We start from the raw sequence: 6,000 nt of genomic DNA, 5'->3' as shown, positions 1-6,000 counted from the left end.
ACACTGGTGCCATTTGAAACTAGGGCCCTGAAAGGGATGTCCTTAACCCTAGGTATCAGTTCGCAGAACGGGGAGGATGGGCGGGGCGGTAAGGAATCTAATACTAACTACTGTTTCTTACAGATATATCGTTACCGAAGGTAAGTAACTTGTTCATCTGAAAGAAACAGGTTAGTATTAGATTCCTTACCTTAGAATAGATACCCCAGCAATACCAACCCCGGTGGTGGGTCTGCGAACCAATACAACCTACACCAGAAAGTCCTGGAGGACCGAACGGCCAAAGAAGCCATCCCTCCGGACTTGACTGTCCAGGCAGTAGTGCCTCGCAAAGGTGTGCAGCGAGGCCCACGTAGCCGCCTGGCAAATGTCCTGCAAAGGGACTCCCCGGCCCAGGGCAGTAGTAGCCGCCGTAGCCCGAGTGGAATGGGCCCTCAGCCCAACAGGAGGCTCCTTCCGAGCCAAAGAGTAGCATGCTTTGATGCACAGGACGACCCACCGAGAGATGGTTCGTTTCTGTACCGCCCTTCCCTTCTTCTCACCCACGTAGCCAACAAACAGTTGGTCATCCACCCGGAACTGGCGTGTGCGATCCATGTAGAATGAAAGCGCACGTTTTGGGTCCAGACGATGGAGCCGCTCTTCATCCTTTGAAGGATGCGGAGGCGGGAAGAAGGAGGGCAAGGTGATGGACTGCCCAATGTGAAAAGCAGAGACTACCTTGGGCAGGAAAGAAGGTCTAGTCCTAAGAACCACCTTGTCAGGATGAACAGACAAGAAAGGAGGTTTAACAGAAAGGGCCTGGAGCTCACTCACTCTCCTGGCAGAGGTGATGGCAACCAGGAAGGCCGTCTTTAAAGTGAGAAGACGGAGAGGACAGGAATGAAGAGGCTCAAAGGGAGCACACATCAGGAAAGTCAGAACCAGGTTCAAGTCCCACTGAGGCATCACGAACGGAGCAGGTGGATACATGTGCGTGATGCCTTTTAAGAATCGTAATACAATAGGGGACTTGAATAAAGATGGCTGATCAGGTAGCCTTAAGAAGGCGGAAAGGGCAGAAAGATAGCCCTTGATAGTGCCCAGAGCAGAGCCCTGCTGGGCAAGGGAAAGAAGGAAGAGGAGAACCTCAGACAGAGGGGCAGAAAGGGGGTCCACAGCCTTTGCTGTGCACCATGCCACAAATCTGTTCCACCGGCAGGCGTATACCGACTTTGTGGAGGGACGCCTGGCTGCCAGAATAACATCACAGACTTCAGGAGGCAAGTCAAATGGCCTCAACTGTCGCCGCTCAATCTCCAAGCATGGAGGTGGAGACTGGACAGGTTCGGGTGGAGGACCGTCCCCTGCTGCTGCGACAGAAGGTCCTCCTGAAGGGGCAGGCGGATCGAGGGACCGACTGTCATGCTGAGTAGCTCGGGATACCAGTATCTTCGAGCCCAGTCCGGAGCCACAAGGATGACTTGGGCCCGGTCGCGCCTGATCTTCTTCAGCACTCTGGGCAGAAGTGGTATAGGCGGAAAGGCGTACAACAGACCGCAACTCCACTCGCGCCGAAAGGCGTCGCCGAGCGAGTGCCGTCTTGGAAACTCCAACGCGCAGAACTGATGACATTGCGCGTTCTCTTCTGTGGCGAATAGATCTAACCAAGGCTCTCCCCATTGCTGAAAGAGGCCTCTCGCCACGTCCGAGTTCAGACGCCATTCGTGATCCACCGAGCACCGACGGCTGAGTTCGTCCGCCCTGGCGTTCAGAGAACCTGCCAGGTGTTGAACCGTCAGAGTCACGCCCCGACGTTCCAGCCATTGCCAGAGACGCAGAGCCTCCTGGCAAAGAGTCCACGACCCCACACCGCCCTGTTTGTTGCAGTACCACATGGCGGTGGTGTTGTCCGTGAACACCTGCACTACACTCCCGTTGACAAAGGGGAGGAATGCCTTCAGTGCTAGGCGAATCGCCCGCAGCTCCAACATGTTGATATGGAGCCGGGACTCCGCCGGAGACCAGATGCCTCTGATCTCCGCCTCTCCCAAGTGGCCACCCCAGCCCTGGAGGGACGCGTCCGTCACAACCACGTGCTCCGGTTGGGGAAGGGAGAGGGATCTGCCTCTGACCCAATCGCGGTCCGTAAGCCACCACTGCAACTGTCTCGCAGTGCCCTCCGAGATCAGGACATGGTCGGATAGGTTGCCCTGATGCTGGGCCCACTGAAACTTCAGGTCCCACTGCAGAGCCCGCATCCGCCACCTGGCGTGATGCACCAGTAGGATGCAGGAGGCCATCAGCCCCAGAAGCCGCAGCGTCAACCTGACCGAAACCCGGGATAACGGCAGAAAGATGGGAATCAGAGCCTGAATATCCCGGACCCGCCGTTCCGGGGGATAAACCCGAAACTGCGCCGAGTCGAGAACCGCTCCGATGAAAAGGAGCTTTTGAGAGGGACACAGGTGTGATTTCGGCACATTGATGGAAAACCCCAGCTCGTGCAGGAGGTCTGCCGTCGTCTGAAGGTGGCGGATGACTGTCTGGGGCGAGCCCGCCTTCAACAACCAGTCGTCGAGGTAGGGGAAGACTGAAACCCCTAACCGGCGCAGATGAGCTTCGTGAACACCCGTGGGGCGCTGGTAAGGCCGAATGGGAGCACGATAAACTGAAAGTGCTCGTGGCCTACCGTGAACCGCAGGTAACGCCGGTGGGCCGGCAGGACGGGGATGTGAAAATACGCATCCTGCAAGTCCAACGCTACCATCCAGTCTTGTGGGTCTAGAGCAGCCAAGACCTGAGCCAAAGTCAACATCTTGAACTTCTCCTTCCGGAGGAAGCCGTTGACGTTCCGCAGGTCCAAGATAGGACGCAGGCCTCCCTTGTCCTTCTTGGGTACCAGAAAGTAGTGGGAGTAGCAACCACACCCTACTTCTGGCCCAGGAACGCGCTCGATGGCCCCCTTGGCCAAGAGGGCCGTAACTTCCTCCTGCAGAAGTGTCAAGTGGTCCCCCGACACACGGTGGTTCTGCGGTGGCATGGCTGGAGGAGTGGACTCGAAGGGGAGGGCATAGCCCCTTCGAACGAGCTGCAGCACCCACCTGTCCGATGTTATCGCGCGCCAGCGGGAGTGGTGATGGCGAACCCTGCCACCCACTGGCGTCACGTGAGCCCGAAAGCTCGGACTAGGAAGGCTTGGATGCAGCAGCGGAGGGAGGCGTGGACTGACCACGCCGCTGGCCTCTACCGCCACCACGGCGGAAACCACGGCCGCCACCGCGCTGGGGAGCGTTCTGCGGCGCGTGGCTGGCAGCACGTGTGGGACCGCCCCTCCCTTGGCCACGAAAGGGGCGAAACGAACCCGTCTGCTGGCGCTGGGTCGAAAGACCCAAGGACTTGGCCGTAACCCTGGAGTCCTTGAAGCGCTCCAGCGCGTGGTCCGCTTTGTCACCAAACAGGCGACTGCCATCAAATGGCATGTCCATGAGTGTATTTTGGACGTCTGGCGAAAAGTTGGCAGATCTCAGCCAAGCATGGCGACGAATCGCCAACGTCGTGGACATGGCCCGTCCCAGGGAGTCGGTCGTGTCCAGACCACAACGGATCGAGTACCGCGCCGCATCCCGGCCTTCAACCAAGGCCCGGGTGAGCTTGTCCCGCACTTCCTGGGGGCATTGCGGCAAACACTCTTCGACCGTATCCCACAGGGAGTGGGTGTAGCGGCCCAAGAGGCACGCGGTATTACAAGACCGCAGTCCAGCGCTCAAAGAGGAAAAGACCTTTTTACCAAACTGGTCATACCGCTTTGATTCCCGATCGGGCGGAGCCGACGGAAATGCGGACTGCGAAGTGGAGGCCTGGATCACCAGACTCTCCGGGGAGGGATGGGTGGATAAAAAGGCAGGGTCGTCCGAGCATGGACGGTGACGCCTTGCCACATTCCGGTCAACCGGTGCACCGGAAGCGGGCCTGGACCAGGTGCCCAAAAGGACATCCGTCAGGGCCTCATTAAACGGCAGCAGAGGCTCCTGGGGGCATGACTGCGGTTTAAATACTTCGGTCAAAATGTTCGGTTTGACCTTCGCGACGGGGAGCTCAAGGTGTAAGGCCTTGGCAGCCCTCATCAGGACCACTGAATAGGCAGCACCTGCCTCAGACGCCACAGGGGACGGGGAGACAAACCCAGGGTTGGGCGACTCGTCCAGGCCACTGGCATCACCCAGATCACCTACCCAGTCCACATCATACTGGCAGGCACGGGATAAAGGGTCCTCAGACCCCTCCCAACCCTCTCCATACTCATCCTCATCATACCCATATTCTGGGTCCACGATATAGACATCGGGGTCAACGGGCCCCATCGGCGTCGAATCCGGCGTCGGCCGACGCCGGTCCGACTCCGTGTCCGGAGTCGGGGAGGGAATGGGGGTGGCGCCGCGCGGCGTCGGTGCCGGGGACCCGACGCCGGCCGGAGCCGACGGCGGAGTCGCTGCACCACGCGGAGGCGGTACCACGGGTTGGCCCAAAGGAACCGACGCCGGAGAGGCCGGGAGACCAGCCGGCGACGAACCTGAGGGACCCAGCGGCGCCGGGACCGGAGCCACCGGCGGCGTCGGGGCAGAAGCACCCGAACCGCTCGGGCCCCCAGACGGGACCGACGGCCCCGCAGGCGCCGTAGGCCCCGCCGGAGGAGACCTCGCCCTCATAGCAATGAGGAAGGCCTCGATCTCCTCACGCGACGCGCCTTCCCCAGGGACCGACGGGTATGGGGTAGACGGCGTCGGTGACCCACGCGGGCCCGCGGGGGTGGGGCCACCCGAGCCCCCAGCCGCATCACGCGGGCGTCGGGGGGAGTCGGGGGTGCGATGGCGACGCCCCGACTTCTTGTGCTTACCTGACGAACCGGAGGAATGGTGGCGACTCCCGGAGCGCCCATGGCGGCTCCGCGATCGTTCCCTCGACCGCTCCCTTGACCTCCGACCGGACCGGGACCGCTCTCGACGCGGGGCCGACACTCGGAGCTCGAGAAGCTTGCGGGACCGCTCCCGCCTAGCTTTTCCAGTCAAGGCCCGACAGTCGACGCAGGACTCCACGTCGTGGTCCGCGCCCAGACACCGGAGGCAGAGTCGATGGTGGTCGGTGACCGACATCATGCGGTCGCACTCGTCGCAGCTCTTAAACCCAGGCATCCTACCGGCACCGTAGAAAGATTAAGTTTTACAAACACTTGGTCAAAAGACCGGAGTACTGCTCTTCGGATCTGCGCTAACTGGCGCGGAAAAAAGAAGAACTGACGTCAGCGCGCGGAGGCGGCGTCTATATACTCCAGCGACGTCATCACGGCGCACGACGCCGACGACGCGGAGCCGCAGCGGACGCCTGCAGACGACGCCTACCGACGCGCAGGGGTACTGCTACGCAAAAGTTTCCGGATCCAGACTGACGCCTGGGGATATTCTAAGGTAAGGAATCTAATACTAACCTGTTTCTTTCAGATAATGATGTATCCTCCTGATATGGGGATCTTTGATTAAAGAAAGCTTTTTTCTTTTTACACTTGCATGAGGTGCTTCAGTCTTGGCGAGGTAGTGATATTTTTTGATTAAAATAACTCCCTGTCCAAAACGATATAACAGGGCTCCAAATTTCCGGCGGCAGGACAGCGACTTCTCACGATCTACGCGGTGATGGATCCACACCGGGTAGATCGTGAGAAGTCGCTGTCCTGCCGCCGGAAATTTGGAGCCCTGTTATATCGTTTTGGACAGGGAGTTATTTTAATCAAAAAATATCACTACCTCGCCAAGACTGAAGCACCTCATGCAAGTGTAAAAAGAAAAAAGCTTTCTTTAATCAAAGATCCCCATATCAGGAGGATACATCATTTTCACGTCTTGTCAAGATATCCTTATTTGACTACAACAATTTAAAGGTTCCGGACGGCAGAAGTAACCTCACTTGTTTTTAGTTTATCAGTATAAACCCTCAAAATAAAGAATATCGATGTGGGTTCAGCTT

The sequence above is a fragment of the Lissotriton helveticus genome, chromosome 11 (assembly GCF_964261635.1).
Source record: "Lissotriton helveticus chromosome 11, aLisHel1.1, whole genome shotgun sequence".
NCBI lineage: Eukaryota > Metazoa > Chordata > Amphibia > Caudata > Salamandridae > Lissotriton > Lissotriton helveticus.
Note: the sequence above shows the minus strand (reverse complement) of the source record.